Source organism: Mercenaria mercenaria, chromosome 2 (assembly GCF_021730395.1).
Source record: "Mercenaria mercenaria strain notata chromosome 2, MADL_Memer_1, whole genome shotgun sequence".
In the NCBI taxonomy this organism is placed as follows: domain Eukaryota; kingdom Metazoa; phylum Mollusca; class Bivalvia; order Venerida; family Veneridae; genus Mercenaria; species Mercenaria mercenaria.
This window is the reverse complement of record NC_069362.1, coordinates 42,934,365-42,957,685: the sequence shown is the minus strand read 5'-3', so window position 1 is coordinate 42,957,685 and position 23,321 is coordinate 42,934,365.

Here is a 23,321-nt window from a genome sequence, read left to right as displayed (position 1 = left end):
AAATCTCCATCACAGTGACGATCGTTAACTTTCTGATAAAGTATAATGTGTAACGAAGACACGTTAGGATCGATTCTGGACAACACTATGGCATTGTAGTAAAACATGCTAGGGCACAGACGTTGCTGTTTACACTGTTTTCTAGACACAATTTATATACTGCAAAGATTTCATAAAAATGGATTCAGTATTGTTATATTTTCTGGTCCTTTGGGATCATGAAGTCCATTCAACATAAGCTTAAGCCGGTACTAGGGGCGTGAGAGATGTTGCGCATTTCATTAGCTCTCATGAACAGATTCAATCAAACCGAGTCTGCTATGATTCTTCTTGGTTGCATTCTTTGCTTCCAGGGGATCTTTTTACAGATTTTATTTTCTAATCACTACAAAATCGAATGACTGAAAGTTAAACATAACATTTGACAAATCAGTAAAGACAAATCACCACAATAGCACAATGTACAGCATCGATCTGCTAATAAAAAGAAATACTGCGCCCTAAAGTAATTTCTGTAAGATCGGGTCATACATATAACATAAATTCGTATATATATAATATATAAAAAACTACATAGTCACATAATGTGGTGTCGATATACAATTTACAATTTCTATTCACCTGAAAAACAAGGAAAAGTATCTTACATTATGTGAAAGACACCTAATTCTCACAGCATCGGGCGTGAGGCGCTCGGTAACTCATTCCTTGTGGTCAGTCAGGTAAAAACTGTCTTGTTCGTAAGCAGGAATGGAATATCATTTCATTGTGAACAGAATATCTTTTAATACATTTTATTCAATTGTTGCTCTGGAGAGGTAGGTTTGCAATACTGCCTTTTCGGGGAAACATTTGTTTCTTTGAAGTGCTTCTTACAAACTTTAATTTCAATCATAATTTGCACAAACTGATGATATATAACCGACTGCGAAATCCTACTGTCTTAGAAAGAGAGTACTATTCGCCTTTTCTTTACACTAAATGAAAATGTCATTTATATCTTGCGTTAGACATATCATTAGTGATCAATATTACAATGCTATAACTTGCTCCGACGAATTATTTGTCCCCAAAGGACCAGATGATTGTTTATCTATCACTTTGATTACCATTGTCATTATTGGTTATCATGTTATCGATTGGGTGCAGACTAATATTGAGCTATGTCATTTGTGCGGTCTTAATAACGCCATATTTTGCACTAACGTATAGCAGAAACATAAGCGGAATAGACTTGCTGATATGAAAAATATAACTGTTTTCAAGTAAATCCAATAAATTCAATGATCAAAGTAATGAAAATTGTTGTGGAGAAAGTTGTTGGCTGAAATTAATAACCTATACAAATAAACACTTGTTGATTTAAAGGAGAAATGTTACCAGTATGGAAGGAGATATCCAAATAATGAAATTTTATATTAAAGTAAGGATTAATATCAGACTGTTTTATTATCATCTACTAGATAAAAACTCACTGTGAGAAAAAAGAATGAAACAAATTAAAATAATCTAATCTCTTTTCCTTAACTGTAAACAACGCCAACCGTGGACAGCAAATCTGAATTTCAAACATTCAAACCTATTTTGATTGTCTGCTACGGTCTAAGAGATTATAGATAGAAACAAAATTAAGATTTTCAAGAACAAGTACGCTCTAAATCGTCATTTAACATTGTACAAAGTGACAGATGTAGTAAGAACATTATTCTTTCCGTTTATAACCCCTGTCTTGCAGCTGTGAAAGAAACACTTTTCCGACAACAATCAAAGAAAATCAACAAGTATTTGAGGCACAGGTGCAGTTATAAAAATGTATCAATCTCTAAGATGTTTTAAGACAAAATGATTCGTAAAATTCATTTTTGAGATGTCAGTGCTAAAGGAATTTATAATCAGTCAATTGACCAAAGAGATTTCAAAACAAATCAACGCTGAACAAATGCATAATAATCAAAACTTTTACAGCTGTATTTTTTATCCGGCTTTGACATTTTTTTCTACATGGTAGACTTAGTTTATCGTTTTATTGCCTCCCGAACAACGAAGTTGTCACGGGTATATTGGTTTCAGATTGTCTGCCAGTCCGTCCGTAAACACAATTTTGTGCGCCCCCAACTCTTCTCATCCCCTAAAACCAATTTATTGAAACTTAAACAAGTAATCAGTACCAAACCTAGTTTTGCATGGTGCATGTTAGGTTCCTTCAGAACAAAAAATTGCAGTGGTATGGGACTTACTATACTATACACACAGTCTGCATAATTATGTAATCTTGTGCGAGCCTAATCTCCTAAACCAATGCACACAATATTAATGAAACTTAATACAAGTAATCATTAGTAACCCTAGTTGTGCCTGGTGCAAGTTAGGTTCTTTCAGAAAATAATTCTGCACAATTACGGGACTTTGTTTTTTGTTAATATACTATATACATACAGTCTGCATATGTAATCTTGTGCGCGCCTAATATCCCGACCCCTTGCACACAATTTAATGAAACTTTACATAAGTGATGGTTAAGCATGATGCATGTTACGTTTTGTTTTAGATAAATATTCTGCAGACTTATGGGACTTTGTTTTTGTTACTATGCTAAATACACAGATACTGCATATGCAATCTTGTGCCCGCCTAATCTCTCGAACCATTGCACACAATTTAATGAAACTTCACACATGCATGGTGGAAGTTACGTTTTTTTTTCCAGAAAAAATAACCTGTTATGGGACTGTGTTATTTGTTACTATATTATATACAGAGAGTCTATATACATACAGTCCACATAATTAAGCAGTCCTTTGAGTATCAAATTGCAATATACTGTGTCAAATGCTTGCGCGGGTTACACTCGTCACCTTCAGTGATAGCTCTAGTTTTGCAAGAAATCATGACATAGTTAGAACATCCGGCTGATTTAAAAATTAAAAGGGTAGGATAGCGTGCGTGCTATTTTCCTTGACCGGTTTTAAAATTTGATATTAAACTGAAACAAATTTTCCTAAAGTTTGGTTTTAGTATCATGTTTAGATTTATACTCCTGTAATGAAACGACAGGCACTAAACAATGGTACCTGGATTCTGTATCAATACTATCCTGTCCTCCGCCAGTATCTTTTAGCTTCTCCAAATGATTCAGATGGAGGGCGAATGATTTTAGACTAAATTCTTTTATCAGATCGTTATAGGGGACAAACCCTGAATCGAACACACAGCACCGCAATCCGTAGATCTGCGCTTTACCTATTGAGCTCCATGGACAAGTTTTCATAAAGGAATTCTATGATTAAACGATATTATATACAGTAACGCTTAGTTCGACATTTCAACATGAAATGTTGCTCGCTTGAACACATGCATTTTACGGAACACTTTCAGCATTTAAAGAAGAATCGTAAAGCAAAATTCGACAGCTTTAATTTCGCATTTCTAAGACATATAGAGACAGATGATGATAAATTCTCAGAAAGCAATTAATGATTCCAGTAACTTCATCTCAACATATCCCAACCTTATACTCTCCTTTGATAATGTGCTTGACCTTTAGAGTGTAAGTGACAATCGTCAATTTCTCAAGCATTCTTATCTGGGAGATTTCTTTTCCAGAAGAAAAAGATTATTTAGCAAAGATAATGATGGAATTACCTTTAACATTAGTATTTTGACGTTATGTGTATTCAGTGCGTTATAAATACAGATCTGCGGATAAGAAGTTCCATTTCTTTTTGTTCAGGAAGGCAAGAAAATAATCAAAAGTCAAAACGGCGTTCTCAGATATAAATCTTTCGAGGCATGGGACGCAATCAAGAAGCACATTCGGTTGTCTAATTTCCACCCTCCCCCGAAGGACACATTACAACTAGTTCAATATGCATAGTACCCATTTACCGAACTGTATGTTGTAGGTGGGAAATGCGTGACCGTGGGTCTTACAGTATACCTAGGGGTTTGGTATAACATGTACAGTGGTATTTTACTTTTCTAGTCTGATGAAAGCGGGCTCGATTACTTACTTACCTCATGGTGAACTAAAAGATATAAAAGTTACATTTTGCTACAGCAAGATAACATACAGTTTTTTTTCGTTGATCGAACTTATACTTTCTCAACATGAAGCTTTATGTCGATAGCATATACATTTTATACATGTTTAAACTCAATATTTCAAAACATACAATTATTTTAGTCCATGCTGAACGTAAAGTCTATTGAAATGGCCACAGACAAAACTATTTCAGAATCATTTTTATTAAAACATTGAAAATGTGTATATCTTTATCTTGTATATACATAATTATATTATTAACTTCAATTGAACTTAGTTCTGTACAAATATCTGCACTTTCCAGGAAATTGTTGCGTTAATTTATAAAGATATAAGAATTTACTGAAGGATGTAGACACGTTATTTTTATTAATTCTGTCTGATATACTTGACGCCGTTTATAAAACATATCTTTAAACTGGCTTGAAATGTTTTCATACATCAGGATTTATTACCACAGTGACTGCAAATCGAGAATCATCATGGATAATAATACGATTGCAAATTTAGTTAACTTATGATGGTGTTGATTTATGATAGAAAAGTATCCTTATTTGGAGAATTAATATGATGTGCTTTCTGAGACTGAGGTAACGAGACTTGTACGTGATGATTAGTTTGTTATAAGCAAACGTTCATAGATTATCAATGAAAGTTTTTGTCAAAAGACTTCTGTAAACGATTACGAAAATCTGCAAGTTCGAAGTCGTGATAATGTTGAGGGAAAATGTGCACAATTATTGCCGATAATCTTTTTTATGCATAGTTTCATATTTCGAATGACAAATAAAATTATAGTTTTCTGGAGTATCACATGATATATATTATATGTGAGCGGGATTGTTTACATGTATTTAAACCGTGCGTAATTCAAATACTCAATGTTTGAATTCCGCAAAACATCTGTGTGTTAATGCAAATACGATTATTCAAGTATTATAGAATCGTGATGTTATGTAGACTGCAAGAGACTACTGTCTTTTGTTTGTCAATATGTGCGGTCCGTGATCTTGTAAATGTTAATTCAATATATTCAATATAAACTTTCAACTAAATTCAGAATAGCGTCCTTATGTCAGGATTCTAGTTGTCGTTGATCAAGGACGATAGCTTGCTTGACAGAAGTGACTGTGATTCTTTTACATACGCCAAGCTTGATGTTATAAAACCTTTAAAATACTCTTGCCTTTTGTATTGATTTCCATATAACATTGTAATAGCTTGTCTATTTTAGTTTTTGTTAGGATTTTGAGGTTTGTTAAAAAAAGTATCTTAATAAGTGAAAATTTTCAGCTTAGTAGAAAGCCCATTTAAATAATAACCTCTGATGGAATATTACATTTTCTCCAATGATCCTGCTTCAGAGAGTAATTACAAGTACGTTACATCTTTTGCAGATCATTTATTAATCAAACGTCTGATATTAAAATATATCTTTCTGATCAGTAGGAAGAGTTGTAAAGCACAATATTTACGAAGTGTAAATAATCTACGCATTTTGTATCGAAGGTTTCAACTCGTAGTTCATCAAAAACGCAATTCATACTACTGGCGTCATTGGTCTCTGATGTCATCACTGAATTGATTCTTAGCAGAAAGCTGCTAAAAGAGATAAATGGTAGTATTTTTGTTGCCAGTTATTAGTACGTCCCACATATGTACAATCTGGTATTTTCGCGATTAGATTTATGAAGAAGATACTTTTTAAGAAATGTATGACCTAAATTTGTCGAAGGAAATGAATCAAACGCGTTTTGATGTTTTTCATGTTTTAATTCTTAGTATGCATTAAGGAATGCCTTATTGCCAAAAACGGGTTCAACAGTTTTATTTTTTTGCGCGGTAAAGCTTACAGACAAATACGCTTGTTTGTACCTTACTTCGTTTCCTGGTGATGAAAACACGACATACCAAGAGTTTCAATTACCACAAGTTATTTGATAGACGCGAATTGGAAAACCATGATCCAAACACGCAATACAATGTATTAGAATATCGTGTACCGGTAAATCATCACATTATGGCTTTATTTATGTCGAGGTTTCAGGAGTGTATACATTTGTATATTAATATTTACTTTGGATATTAAACGAAAAGTCCGCTTAGTAAGACCTGATTTAATGTTAACTGATTTAACTGAGTGAGGTAAATAACCGGAACCATAATTGGAAGGACAGCTGAAGGACAAATATTTATAAAGCATTCCCTTTAATGTTATATGTGTAGCATACTAAAATTGAAAGGATCAAATACTGTATGACATTTGAAAAGCGATGATCCCCCTCAACACAATTACAGAATATTCATTCATTTTTTTTAAATAATGGCTTCTACAACCATGGTAACGTTAATTTCTAAGTGGAAGATTCGATTATTTTGCTATGAAAATTAAGTGAAAAAAAGTTAAACGTTTCTAAGTGGAAGATTCGATTCTTTCGCTATGTAAAATAAATGAAATAGAAAAGGTTGTAACTGGTAAATATTTAATTTTAATGATAGCAGAAATAAAATCAATAGATTGTCTTTATCGTTTTTCTTAAAAGTGCACGTATTTCCGTAAACACTATGACAGATGATTCGTAAAATTCATTTTACAGATGTCAGTTTTAGTGGAGATTATGCTTCGTCACATTTCCCCACAGATTTCAAAAGAAATGACGCATTTACTTACAACGATGAACAAATGCATAATAATCATCACTTTTACAACTGTATACTTCTCTCCGTCTTTGACATTTTTTTCTACATTGTATAGTTATTTTACCTGTTATTTTCCAATTAAGAACATTCAGCTAACTGTAAATGGTAAGGTAGGCTATTTTAATTGACCTGTTTTAAATATTAACCTGAAGCAAGTTTTCCTAAAGCTTGTGTTTAGCGCCATGATTTCAATAATACTTCAGTTAGGAAACGACAGGCGGTTAACTTAATAACCAGTGTTTCTGGATCCTGTACCAATACAATTTTGTTCTCTGTAAGTAACTACTAACTTCTCCACAAGAATCAGAGATGGAGGGCGAATGACTCCAGACACAATGTCTTTCACCAAATCGTAATAACCTTGCCTTACGTTACGCCTTGACCTGAATCGAACTCACGACATCGCAATCTGCAGACCTGCCCTTTCTCTAACTCTGAGCTAAGTCGACAAACAAGTTTTCGTAAATAAAAGAAATATTTATTTGTAGAAAAGCTTCCTTAACAACGTGAAATATTGTTCACTTGAATACATTTGTACATACATTTCACGGAATACTTTCCGCATTTGAAGAACAATCGTGAAGCACAGTTAGACAGCTTAGTCCACGGCCATTCGTAATCCCGCTCGAAAGTAGTTGAGAAATACAGCCACATATACCAAATTATTCCTTGGTCCAAGACAAAAATAATATGTATGTATCTCTTTTGGGGACCGCGACTGGATCCGAAAATGACGTCATCAATATGGCGACCGTTTACGAAAATAATACTGCTGAATAATGATTAAAATATTAGTAAAATTGCTTATAATATCGGATCTGATGTTATTAAACAAGACAATAGGACATATCAAATATATTATAGTTGCACTTTCTCAGTAGAAAGTATATTTAAGCTATTTTAATTGTTTTTTTTTGTACCCCACCCACCTAATTTACAATGCATTTTTACATGTCGCTTCTACCTCTTGAAATAAAATATTTTCGACTAATTTTATGGCGTTGAATCTGAAATAAGATTATTTCCAAACGTTACAAGAAATATAACATACAATAAGGGAAAATACGTTATTAATATCTGGTTTTAATGAGTACCTAGAAAGAATATATTTTGTCGAAAATGCAATACAAATCAATGTCGGCACAAGTAGTTGTCTATGCTGTTATTATTAGAACATGTACAGCATTAGAAGATGTGCATATTACATGCATTGTTTGCAATTTTATTTAAACAAGATTTAAATACGATCAAGACGACTATGCCGGTGGAAATTTAACAGATATTTTCTTAAAGTTAGATTCATAATAGTCCACTCAGTTACACAGAATTACTGGTTAATCATACGTATTCAAACTTGACATCAACACTGAAAACGTTTTACTTAATTCGTCTTCAGCTCCGCGATAACAAAAGTATCTATAAACAATATCATTTGTTCATTTAAACGTATATTATGGGCTTTCCGTAACTATGTTTAGGTAATTGCAAGAGGAGGGGCATCAGGGGCAGGGGATAATCATTTCATTTTCTTTCTTTCACCATTCTTTCTCTGAAACTGAAAATATTTCTCAACAGATCCGATTTGTGATAAACTCTGATTCATGTTAATGCAACGCATAATTATTTGAACCGTAAAACACTGCAGCAATGTATGTATAGGTTAGAACATGATAAAAACCTGAACGAAGTAAAGCCAATAGACAGAAAGCTTAAAACGTAAAATAAATGAATGTAGTGCGGCAAAGCCTTGGAACGGTCAGTTGCAAAAACAATGCTGGTGTGCTTAAACAGTAGTTTGGCAATAATGCTCACACTCTATATCTCCACCATATTCCAACATTATACGTAAACTTAATCCCCGACTGCTGAGTGTCTTATTCACGCAAGGGAAACTGAGGGCACGCTATTAATTGAAACACAAAAAATGATCGAGTAAATATCTACATTAAATATGTAAATAGCCTCTGGTCCTTTGGTATTATGAAGTTCGTTAAATACATTATAATATAATTCAGCTTAAGCTGGTGCTAAAGGGCATGAGATTTTTTTCACCTTTCTAAACCTCTCAGGATTAAATTTAGTCAAACCAAGTCTTCTATTATCTTGATTATTTGCGTTCTATACTTTCAAGGGATCTTCTTAAAGCTTTTAACAAATTATTTGAGCATGTTCTCCATGCCGTTACAGAAAGCAGAATACCAGTAGAACATTATTAAGGATCTGACAAATCAGGAAAGTAGAAATATATCATAGCAGCTCAGTCCCAATGGCCTTTAAGAACCACCAGTCATGGCGTGGTCCACCTCTTTCGTTGGTCACGATCAAAGAGGATAGTGTAGCATCCAGCTGACAAAAGAATAAACACCGAATGTGCAACATATCTCCAAATAAGACGGTCAGAACCGCATATGATAAAACATTTCATCATTTGTGAAAATTTTCATTGAAATTGATAAATAACTACTGTTTTGATACACTTAGTAATAGAAGTGTTTTTAAATTGCTATTAAACTTAAAAAAAATAATAACCCACACAAGTCTGAATTACAATCGTAAAATTTAGTAGAATATTCTTGCACTTGATAATAGAAGTATATCTGCAAAAGGACATATTGATAACGTTCACTGAATTCTTGAAAGTCGCTCTTGCAAATATATGAAGATTATAAAAGTTAAGGAAAGTGTATTAAATTTTATTAAACGTCGCATATAACCAACAAACAACATGACCTACAGCTGATTGTGACAAACTACGTATCTAGTAACAGATAGATATCTAAGCTGATATATTGCAGAAGATTGTATGGGGAACATCCCCATCTGAATAGAGAAACACTCCAGTAAATAAACTTGAAAGTGTAAATCAATTTAAGATATGGAGATATCAATCCAAAGCGATGCAGTATTGTAGTCTTTGAATTGTTAGTTTCATTTAATAACTACACCTCCCTGACATAAAAAAATGTCAACTATTCGAGCATTAACTGATTCTTTGTATTTGAAAACTTCATCAAGAGTGCATCAATTGTTTTTCATATAGAGGCCACACATAACTGTGTTTAACGTTTTCTAAATCGTACGACAAGCTAGACAGAAGTAGTTCTCATGGATTACTTATAAATAATTATCTCTCGAAAAACTGCATTCCCTTACCGGAAATCGTTTAATAAGGAGATGCTTTGACAAACTGCCTCACAGGTTCACATGGAAATTATTTTTAGCACTGTTAAAGGCAGGAAAAGGCTTAACTGAAATTAAATACACATGAAAAGGCGTTTAATTAAAGCAGTTCCTTTGTAATTAATTGGATTATTTGGTAAATAGGTATAAAGAGTAAAGGAATCATATGAACAGCATACCCTGTAATTACTGGATTTTAATTTTTCTGGGAATGTTTTTTTCAGAATCTGCATATACTTTGTCGCAATATTTTTTTTTCACATGAGGTAAATATCAGTTCGACATGAAGTTAAACGATTTAAGAAATTAGAAGTGGTACACGTATTAAAGGTTAAATTATCTATGAAACAAACATAATCTAATTGTATATGCAATTAAGGAATCAAAAATATTATTGCTGATCATATATGCGAGCTTTGCTTGAAAATACAAATGAAGGGATGTGATTAGTGACCAAATCTTGTTCACTGAAAGGACTCAATGTGTATTTTTAGTATTATAAATTTTCTTCTGTAAAACGTATTTATACTGTAGCGCTAAACGACGATGACATCATAGACCACTAGTATGCTGGACAGAAACATTCTTAGAGAAATATTCTGATGATTCCTTTCGTAGATGTCTTTAAAATATTGCGACAAAGTATATGCAGATGTCTTTAACTTAGTTTTAATTGATTGGATTTATCAATTTCAATAGGAGAATCTGCATTGCAAAATAGTTTAAAACAAGCTGTAAATGCATTAAAAAAAATTAAAATTGTAACAGATATTTTTACTATTGATTTTGAGTTCTGACCACAGTGTCGGGGCTGATCTGACACACTCATACAGATAACAAGGGTATATAGATACATATAATTATGCTAATCGACTAATGTAGTGATAGATTATCAGACTGTTTCTATTCTAAACTGCGCCATTAAATAGACTTTTGCTCACTTAATATCGTTATTCAGTCGTTTTCGTCATTTTTTGATATATATATATGGATTTTTATTTCATTCTAAGCATAATGAATTCCATCCTTTTCCATAAAAGTATTTTATCTGCTAGAATAAACATTACCTTCACTAAAAATATCAATTTTGCAATCATAACACTGTTTTCAAAGACGTTGTCACCTGTATGTATTCAGCAGCGTACGATTTTTTATTTTCTCTTAAGCCGCCATATTTATGACGTCATAACTATTTCCAGTCGCGTGTCTGGAAGGAGATACATGGAAAACTACAATAACTCACTTCAATCTACAATGTGGTATAGGTCTCTATATTTCTCAATATTTTTCTCATGGCGGCCCATATTCCCACAATTTGACATGCACTAGCTTTAATTTCGCATTTCCAAGACATATAGAGACAGATGATGATAAATTCTCAGAAAGCAATTAACGATTCCAGTAACTTCATCTTAGTATATCCTAACCCTACACTCTGCTTTAAAAATGCCTTTAGAATGTAAGTGACAAACGTCAATGTCTCAAGCATTGTTATCTTGGATAATTCTTTTCCGGAAGAAAAAGATTCTTGATCAATGATAATGATAAATTTATTTTTAGCATTTGTATTTTGACACTATGTTATTGTAATGTATTATAAATATTAATATGTGGATAAAGCGTTCCATTTCTTTCTGTTTAGCATGTTTAGAAAGGCAAGAAAGTAATTAAAATAGATAAATCAAAAGGGCGTTTCAAATAAATAGAACTTAGGCTATTAGGATAGAACACAACAATGAAACACAAGACTCGGTTTGATTTTGTCTAATTATCTGATTGTCTCAAATGTCTCTAGCACCAGTATACACAAGTAAAGGCTTGGCTGGTTTTGCAATTTAGGAACTATATCAAAGACTGCAATTATAGCAGCTTATAATCAAAACAAAAACAGTTCGCATAAAACTGAAAACAGTGTGTAAACGCATCCGTTTCCTCCACTCGTTCTATTTATAGTCCAAAAGAGGGTTTTCGGCTTTTTCTGAAAGTTTTTAAAGTATACAAAATATTACAAACCCAATACCTGCTCAATATAGATATATTTCGGTTAGAATAACACTTCTTGTTTTTATTAAAAAATGTTTTTTCTTCCCACACAATATTGCGATATTACATGTAATTTCAATCAAATAATAACGTCAACAGGGGTTTACAGGCACACCGATACAATAAAAATAGAAGCTAGGCAGTGACGTACACTTCACAAATCCAGACATCCAAGCACCGACAATGTAACAAAAATATATTGCAGACGTTGTGCTTCAAATACCCATTTGTAAGATACATTTCAAATGCATTAAGATTACCTTTAGAGATAAGAAGAAACTGTTGCTAACACAGTGTATTTCCGCTTTGTAAAATGATATCCAAATAACTTAACACAATGGACACATTCGATTTTTATAGAGTCTGTAAAGAAAATCAATGTAGGGATAATACACGTTTTTATGTGTATTAACGTCTGCAGAAGCCCGCGGGATTGTTTGTGACCGAGACCGAAGGTCGAGGTCACAAACATATCCCAAGGGCTTCTGCAGGCGTTAATACACAAAATAAACGTGTATTGTCGCTATTCTTGCATAAAAAACATTACACGACGACTCAATGCATTGTTTTCATATGTGATGACTTGACGATTCCGGTACATTTTTTATTTACCATTCTTGTTGTTCTTGGAAACGGTAAACATGTTTTAAATATCCATAACCGGGGCACACATAACAACAACACTACTAAAAGCGTGATTTGAAGGTTTTTGAGCATCTTATTTTTATTTTTAGTTATTACAAACGTTACATTACACATAATTTTGCAAATAACTTAAACATTTGATAAACAGGAACACAATTATTTTAAGAATAACAACTTTACATTCGAATTATTTTGAGTACGAACAAACAGAGTTCGGATGAGTACGAAGCTAGTGACTAGATTTCGAGGTTTATTATATGAATTCTGCGAACAATCAGGTAAAAACAAACCGACTGATACTAACAAAAGTCATTAATATAATACCTAAAAACGGGCAATAGCACAAGTTACACGCGATACTTATTTATTCACAGTTATTTACAATAACTGAACAGACGCTTTGTAAAGGGAGTAAACTCTAAGAGAAGCTAGTGCGTACATTGATGGGGGCAGTACGTTTGGGGTTGGAAACTGATACAGCTAAACTTACTATGGATTACATTGTGTCTATAATGCTACAAGATGAGGTTATTATGGAAGAACAAGATGCAGATGCCAAATATCAGTCAGCGCAGAAGTACATAATACGTCCCTGGCAAAGCGTTTCAAAAATAAAAATCATGTATTAACAGCACGTGAATTGCCTTGTTTGCACACGATTTTTCTCCCGTTTATACATGGGCGGATCCAGTGAAAAAAGTAGTTTTTATGCAAGAATACTAAATGAATGTACCATTTGGTTAAGCATGATGAGGTGCAAAGTAGAAAATAGTATGGCATTATCGACGAGATGAAACCATTAATGTCGCTTCTTAGTGATTCAGACACAATCTGAAAATTGTATAAACTCCCCAAAATAGACTCGGACGATAAGTTCTACTTGTTTCAAATGTTAAAGCAGTCAGGACATGAACTTCAATATTCGTACATTGATTTTTTTACTGATAAAATCAGAAAAGTTTAACAAATTTTATACAACATTATGCAGAGCAAAATATTTGGCCTCGGATTTTTTCATATTATTTGCTGACGTATAAAATGATAGAATGTAGAAAATCACAATTTGTTACAATAAGATATTTAAACTTAATAGCGTTGGTCAAACTTTAGTTTTTTCCAGCTTTATTTAGAGGGTATATGAATATTAAATGTGTGTAAACTCAAGTCTTTTGAAATGAACAAAGACAAAATTATTTAAGAACCATTTTTTAATACTCTAGAATATTTATCTTATTATTTCATGGATAAACATGATCCTGTTATAACGTTCAGTTGAATTTACGTTGTTCTGTACAAATATCTGACCTTTCTAAGAAAATGTTAGGTCCATCAATATAGATATAAGTTAGAACAGTTCTTTACTTGAAGGACGAAAACTCGTTCATTTTATCCATTCTGTCTGAAACACTTGACGCTGTTTTCAAAACATACCTACAATTTGGCTTAAAATGCCTCATATATTGCTTTTCGCTTTTCACATGATGTATTTCAACTGAAAATCGAGAATGGATAAAACATTGCAATTTTTATTCGCCAAGGATGGTGTCAATTTATGGTACAAAAGAATCATCTACCTGGAAAATTTATGTTGTATGCTTTTAGAGATGGAAGTAACGATGCCTGCAAACGAGCCTTTGTTGACTATTAGCGAAACTTCGTCCATAATTTATCAATGAAATTAAAGATTTGCCAAAAGACTTGTTTAAATTTAAACAATTATCAAAATTGGGACCCTTGTAGTGATAATGCAAGAGGAAAATGCACACAATTATTGCCGATACTATCTTTATGCAGAACCTCATATCTCGAATGATAAATAAAATAATAATTATTATTTTTCTAAAGTATCACATGATGTATAATACCTTTGAGCAGGATCGCTTATCAATATTGGAACCATTCAAATACTCAGTGTTTGAATACACAAAAACAAATGTATGGTTTTGTTTGAGCAGAATTTCAATAGATACAAAATTCAGTATTTATCCAATTTATATATAATCGTGATGTTACATAGGCTGCAAGGATATGCTGTGTGTCAATATGTGAGGTCCGTGATCTTGCAAATGTCAGTTTAATACAATGTAAAATGTTCTAAAAAACCTAGAAGTATGTCTTTGTGTCAAGATTCCAGTTGTATTTGGCTTTCCATGTACGTGTATCTTAATAACTTTTATCCTAAAGTTTGATATAAAGATAGGAATGGATGTTCAAAAATATTTCTGAATTTGCGTAATTTGTAAGCGAAATAATTTCATCAAAAAGCCCATTTTGATAATAGTCTCTAATGCAAATAACATATTTTCTCTTATCTGCTTATGATCCCGCTTCCGATTTAAACATCCGGACATGATTTGTAGTTATATATTTTGCAGATCATCTATTAATCAAACCTCTGGTATTAAGTGATATCTTCCTTATCGGTAGGAGGGGTTGTAAATTGTAATTCATGTAACACAATATTTACGAGGTGTAAATAATCACTGCAAAACGATTACGTTTTAGCTCGTAGTTCATCAAAAACCTTGAACACGACACGCAATTCATATTTCTGGCGTCTTAGATGTTAGATATCACCACTGAAATGGCTCTAAGTAGAAAACATCATTCAGTTAGTTTCTAAAAGAGACAAATGGTGATATTTTTGTTGCCTGACATTTGCACTTCCTATAGATGTCTTGTACAATATGGTATTCACAATTAGATTTATGAAAATGATAAATTTGCTTATACATGCATTATTTACATTTGTCGAAGGAAGTGAGTTGACATAATTCCTAGAATGCATTAAGAAACACCTTATTGCCATAAGGAGGGTTCAACAATTTTATTATACGCATGTAAAACTTACAGACAAATAATATCTGTTTGTAACTTACTTTATTTCCTGATGATGAAAACACGTTATACCAAGAGTTTTATTACAACAGACGCGAATTAGTATACCATGATCCAAACAAGGCAATCCAGTGTATAAGATAGCTTATACCGGTTAATTATTTCTGTATGACCCTCTTTAAGGCCAGATTTCAAATGTAATTATTTCAATATATACTTTAGATGATACCCAAAAGCCATCTTAATAAGACGTGATTTAAAGTGAGGTAGTTGAATTGACTGAGGCAAATAGCCGGGAACATAAAGTGAAGGTCAGTTGAAGGACGGTTATTTTTAAAGCATTCCTTTTAATGTACTAAAGTTGAAAAGATCAAAAAGTAATACAGGACCGTTTGGCCAGTTCTAATGACATACTTAAAGAGTAATGATCTCCCTCCATACGATTGCAGATTGTACGTTTAATTTGTTAAATAATGGCTTCTACAATATCAGCCTCTCTGTAACAAATTAATTTCTGGCTGTGATTGGGGTGTTCTGTGCTTTTAGGAAATCTGCCCTTACCTTTTATCTTTCCAAGCAGTATAACACATTTTATTACCTCTAATGAGCAGACATAATCAAAACAAGGACACTGGTCTAGTAGAAATTGCTACATTCAAAGAACGCAACCTCTCTGTACAAAATCCTTCAGAAGCACATATATGTGTGTGTGCGCGCGCGCGCGCGAGACACACAGAGACAAAGTAAAATTAATAGACAAGAAGTGCAAACAACAGGTATAAAATATAAAGGCCGATCTCAGGAGCAGACTCAATTAAACCGAGCCAGCTGTTACTTTGCTTGGTTGCATTCTGTTCTTCAAAAAGATCGAACATATTTTATGTTAATGAGTAAGTCTTCAAGTTCTATGTGATTGCAATAAAAGTCTCCCAGTGTTTGGATTTAGTATTTTTATATTTTTAGAGATTTTTTCAAACGATACGCACAGTTGAGCTCCGCTTCAGACGGTTTTAGTGGGCGTGATGTGCGTTGCACTTTACTTTACCTCTAATAAAGAGACTCAAACGGTTTCTGCTATTGATATGCTTGGCTACATTGTTTCTCTTCCAAAGAATCTTCTTATAGCTATTTTTGAACAGGTCATTTAAAGTCGTTGTCCCACGAGCAACTGTAATACAGAAAAAATTAAGATCCTTGCTAGAAGTACGAAATAATGCCTTTATGTGCATTTTAACTTCTTATCTGTGGAGGAGTAAAAAGTATTCTTTTTACACGTCTTAGATACACAACGTACGTCGAGAAAGGTGAAAATATATCCCCAGTGAGGAATTAAAAACACTTTAGAAGCTTCTTTCCATTTACAGTTTATAGAAAAACTATACATATATCAGATAAAAAATGTGTCAATGACGTTGCTTTCGTGGCAGTCATTGAAACAGTTAAATGTAATTGAATTGAATAGATTAATGGTGCATATAGAGATTCAAACCCCCTGGTACTTTGTGATATTAAATTAAGGCCAAAGTTATAAAATTAGTTGTCTGGACAAAATCTCACCTATTTCGTATTTCTTTCTTTTTCTAATTTTAACTGCAAACAGTTTTACACTTGCGTTCATATTTTAAATTAACCTTTGGTCAAGTATCACGACGTTGTGTGAAACTTACATTTTGCTCTTTAATCAAATATATGATGCATGTTTTCTTTTATTTTTATAGATACTCTTACTAGAACGACAATTAAACGCAAGCTGTACTAAAGGGATATGGTAAATTTGCGTGCTTTATTCGCACACTGCTTAAACAGATAATATATTATTAAGAACTTTCAAGGTAATTTGTTTATAGCACCCTGAATTACACACCATTCACATTCAAGTAATTAGTTTTGAAATACACCATTAAAAATCAGTGCGTGGTTTTAAATTACCCAAGCAGGCGCAACTTCATTCTAGAAAGTGCTTCTAGCACGTGGTGTTAAGCACATTGTTCATCAAGACAGACGTTCTGCAAAGAAACGTGTTTTGTTTTTAGCACATCATTAAAATAAATGTGGGTCACAGCGTTAAAGAATATCATTGATCATGGCTCGGCAATAGCATATGGGTTTAAGTGCGACGTTTTAGCTTCTTTGATATGAGTGAGTACGTTGAATAGTAATTAATAGTAAAATATAACAGAATTCCGCGTAAGCCGTTGCTTAGGATGTGAGAGTCGTCGCATAATTAAGTTACATCTCACTGAACAAAACGAATCATAGTAGTTGCATATTTAATTTACATCTCAGTGAACAAAACGAATCATAGTAGTTGCATATTTAATTTACATCTCATTGAACAAAACGAACCAAACCGAGTCAGACTCTGCTGTTACATGTAGGACAGTTACAGTAAAACTGAAAATGTTTGTTGAAATTACTGACATAACTATGTAGAATTATTATGTTTTGAATACAGACATTTGAGTTTTACCCTGCTAAATTTCTATATTGAGCTTGTCCATCTTTCAATTTGCACAGTACCATTAACTGTTTCTAATTTTTTAGTGAGTTTGTGTATGTATTTCAAAATATATGTGCCAATTATCGTGGTGCTCGTATAATATATGATTGCATGTTATCAAGTTTATTCTTAGTGTAAAACATTTAAACATACACTATTAAAAATTATATTTGCTAGTTTGATTTTAAAATATTGTCACCTAAAACGAATATTGCAAGTATGGGCCGACAGCATATTTTAGTTTAATATAATTGCGAAAAGTAAGACGCATAAAGATGTAGAGGTATTCTGCAATTTAAGGACTAACTCTAACAGAACAACAAACTGAAGTAATTCCTACTTCTTAATTTACTAAAACTAATACATAATAAAAATTTGTTATAGATTATTAACCTTTACCCTGCTAAATTTCTAAAATGGACTGATCCATCATTCAATTTGGGCGTACTAACATTTATCATTTGAAGGGGTGGTCACTGAAAATTAACTGACTGAATAGCGAACAGTGCAGACCATGATTAGCCTGCACGGATGTGCAGGCTAATCTTGGTCTGCACTGGTCGCAAAGGCAGAATAACTCGCCGCCAGCAGGCTAAAGGTTAATTAAACTGTAACGTTCATGACTTATGTCATTCATATTGTCGATTTCCCACACGATTTTATTTGATATACTATTATAGAAGCAACTAAATCAGGCTTATATTCGGGTTTTGTAGGTTTTATTTGACAAATCCCATGATTTATTGCTGAATATACCATTAGTAGATATTATTAATCAGTGTGAACTGATATATGTCAAAATTACATAACAAAAACATATAAATGTGAACAACGAAAAAAACTTCTGGTCACAGCTGTTAAAAGATGGCGTCTTGTAATAAAGGTGATGCTATAATAAAAAAGCGTCCTTCCCTATGTTCGTACTAAACCACACAGCCAGCAAAACAATATCAGCCTACAGAATTCGATATGTATATGTGATTACACGCACGTAGCGAAAGATTATTACACAAATGCGTTCCAAACCATCCAGCTTTTGAGTCGAGGTAATAGTCTAATTTTTACTGTGTTTTTTAAATGGCTTAATCATGTTAATAATGCTGATGAATTATTCAGATATAATATTTGGGTCTAAGAAATCATAAATGCGCTAGCTTTTGGCAAACCTACCGAAGCAACGATAAATTCTTTTCACATCAACAAGTAAATGTCACAGGCAACTTAAGGCAGCAACCCTCCCTACATATGTTTCTGAAATGTGTCTTGATGAAATGTGCAGACTGAAGATAAATAATTCTGCACTAAATAACACAACGTTCATTACATTACAACACAAAATACTGTGTGAGAACAGTATAATGACTGTTCCATAATTTGATACTTCGTCACTGAAATTATACATTAAAACATACATCTCTAGTCTTGTGTGTTTAACAAACATCAATTCTTATGTTAAACCATGCTTTGTCTGTTTTTGAAAACTTCATTGAAGAATAGTTTTGCGTATGTATAGTAACGTTTTTGTAAGGATATGATGCCTTTGTTTTCAATGTGCCCTTTTCGTTGTGTTTTAAATTTAAAGTTCTCCTGCTGAAAACGGTTTTGCTTTAACTTGTATTTCCGTTATTTCCACCTGCTGGAGACGAATTGGATTTTTCGTTTCTTGTAGTACAGCAGCAACATGTTAAAACGTGGTAATTTGCGTCAGTTATCTGGTTTGAAATCCCATTTTTTAGTTTTGCTACTGACCATTCCAAAGCGGTGCCATGCTGTACTTCTGTCTGATTATTACATCTGTATTTCTTATATTTTTTCCAATAATTCGTCGTTTGTTTATGTGTGCATAAAATCGATGTACTCGACTATACATTTACATTTATAATGTTGTAAGTTTGACTGCGTTCTGTGAATTCGGCTTTGTCTGTTAAACTCTAATCCTTGGTTTTTGTTACTTTTAAACTAATCATCAACAAGATCAATAAAAAGTAATCATAAGGCTTAATTAAAAAACACTTTCCATTAAGAGTTTGTATACACCTGTTTAAAGGACCACATGTAGTACTTCTGAAATTTGTAACTCAGTTCGAAAGGAGCCGTTTCCATTTCTGAACCCTGTCGTAACTTTACTGACGCGAGTTGCATTGACGTATATTGATTAAATTAACCATATGCCAAATTTTATTTTTGCACTAATCAACATAAGTTTACTAATGCCAGATAAAATTCTCTGTATTTTTGGTCAGCTGCTGAAAAAGACAGGCAGTAAACTTCACTCTAAAGAAAGGAGAGACAGAAAATTTCTCGTGTTTGTTTGTTAAATTGGAGGAGTGTTACATAATTATTCAACTTATCAAATAATCTGCCGATTTTCTGTCTCTTCGGTGACATTTATTACAAGTAATATACGTTCAGTCAATGTTTTATTGTAAAAGAAACCAAACAAATATAAACAATTTATTTCCTGTATAAAACATTTTACTACTGCTGTAACACCAGTCACAGCATCCTGGACGATCAATTTACAAATGTCTTTTCTTGAAACTTTGTGATGGAAAAATGGAAACCTTGCAAAAAAATGAGCCAATACAAAGAGGTGCACACTTTTAAAGTTTAATCTTTTCAAAAGAAAATAAATTTAGAATGGTTTCCTCCAACAAAATGATACATTTCCGACTGACTGTTATTGTGATAAAATTCTAGAACTTCTAAAACCAGCTGGATAGCTCTCTCACATGACGGCCAGAGTAGAAACCAAATAACAGAGATGGATAGCAAGTTTACATTAACTAACCGTCCACGGATATACATAACTACTAACCAATTTTGTCTCTGTAATAATTTATAATGCATTCAGTGATAAATATACGGAAATTTCTGCGGACCGAATTCAAGTATTTGAGTAAAAACGTATATCAGCACCAGAAGCTAAGTAATCTTTTCTGTCACAGCTGTAGGACAGTCACAAAATCGTACATGATATTTAACATTTCCGTAAATATTATACAAATTTAATGCATTGCTACGCTTGGCATATTATAGGAACCAGATATTATCCCTCGTGCCAAGCAAACAACAAAAATGTTTCGCAAGCATACGCAGGAAAGGTCAAAATCCATTGTCGTAAAATGGTACTTTATTAATGATTCTCTCTGGCCGTCGTATTCTGTCAAATTAGCACTGTACTCGCAAATCGTAAATATCCTAACATGTCACAAAGTATCTCTAGGGTAGACTTCACGAGACATGTTAGGGTTCATAAGAACGTATATGCCACAAGATGACGTTTTAAATGTCGTTTGCAGGCAGAATATGGTAATTTAGTTACTTCCTGTCTGGTCAATTAAAAGTAAATATATAGTCTTGCATGATAGAGGTAACTAATTTTGTTTTCAATGAATCCGTCCATGCATCAACGAGAGAACAATCGTGTAGTAATAAGACAATTCATGTGCCGTTAATACATGAATGGGCGTTAGGAAACAGTCCGTCAAGAACAGTGAATATATTGAATCGCATATAACATATGCCATTGTTTATTTTAGGAATCATGTCAACGATATTTGAATTATCAATCGGTATGTTTTTATTCGATATCTTAACAAATTCGAATACATTTTGGGAGCATGTCAACACGCTGAAAACGGCTCGTACTCAAAAATAAGTCGTATTATAGATGAACATTATTTGATCTAGTCTTTTTCTCCTTTTACAGACATAACTAAAATAAATGAACTTTAAATTATTCACACACTTGTATCCGCATCATATTTCTTATAGTTAAAAGAATCTCATTTCAGACTCAAAAACAAAGTGTTCTATCGATTACCAGCCGTTCACATTTAATATCTGAAATGACTGTCTAAAAATTGTTAAACCTACTGAGCAAGCGAATATAATCATGATAATGTTTGAATTGGAATAAAATACCAAGATCAACTAATTGCTTTGTATGGCCATACTATCAACAATGCTTCATACTGTTTGGTTTGCTTAGGGAGACCATTCCATGTAAAGTAGTATTAGATATTGGTGTAAACATTTATAATGTAAAAATAATTTGCAATAGCATTTTATTTTTTTATCAGTTGGAATTCATTTGCACAAAGGATTGACGAGTTGAGATGATTTGATACTGTCAAATTTTGACGAATAAAATGAAAGTGATATTCAGTGACTCTTTCTTAAATCTTTACACATTAAGTCAATGCCGTACAAATATGAAAGGAAATCCTTATTTGTTTATTAAATTTTAATTTGATATAGGTATGTAGAATTTTTCACAGCGGATGTTACCGAACAAAACGGCATTCAGCTGACGTGACCGTTATTTGCAGCGAATTTCGTTTCCATTCTTTCACATTTAAGTTTTCATATTACCATTCCAACCCGCTTATTAACTTGTCATGTAAACCTTTTACAGCATATTAAAACTAAGACTGCTTATTGTTATACTTTCCCTGAAAATATATTTGGAAATGATCAAACCTGTCAAAAAACGAAACAACTGTAAGAATAATAATGAAGTAATGCCTTCTCTACTTTCAATAATACAATGAATTATTACATAATACAGTTTGCAATAATTAGAGTTTACCATCAGACGCACAAGATGCAACCCAATGCCCTTTTGCCAAGAAAAGTATCCGGGAAAAAAACTCATTTCAAACAGTGTGATTTTTTTATAATAGAATGTCTCTGGTAATTAAATTTGTTCGAAAACCATTGTAAAAGATGTGACGTAATCAAAATATTCTGCTGTATTTACCTTGGCGGTCAAAATATACTTCACACTTTGTGTTCATCTGGTAAAATATTTTAATTCATTTACATGTACAAACATATATATATAATTCAAATTATATCAAACTCATGTAATATATATATATATATATATATATATATATACCTAACTTAACTATAAAATTTATTTGTTGTTTTAGTATTCTAAATAAATACAAGCTGGAAGAAAAAACCGTTCATTTTAACACTTTCTGTCTTCTTTATCAAAGCATTATTATTCGATATTCGTTCTGGGTTTGTTACCATTCTAACAGGATTGACAAATTTCGTTATTATTATATGATCTTTATATCGCTTCTGAAATAGAAAAAAAGAATGTCTAGGAAGTAAGCATGAAAAATTGGTATTTAGCTCTTTTGCCCTAAAACGTAATTGAACTGGTAAAGCGGTCTAAACGTCTAAAGTACATGAGATTAGAATGTAATCATTTATCCCCATTTGTCAAAGTAATGTGAAGTTGATGATGTTTGATTCTATGTCATTATTTTCTTTAAATAGTGCCAATGATCTAGTTTAATTGTGTGAATTTCCCATAGATGACAGACGTTTAAGCCGTGGTTGCAAAAGTTGATA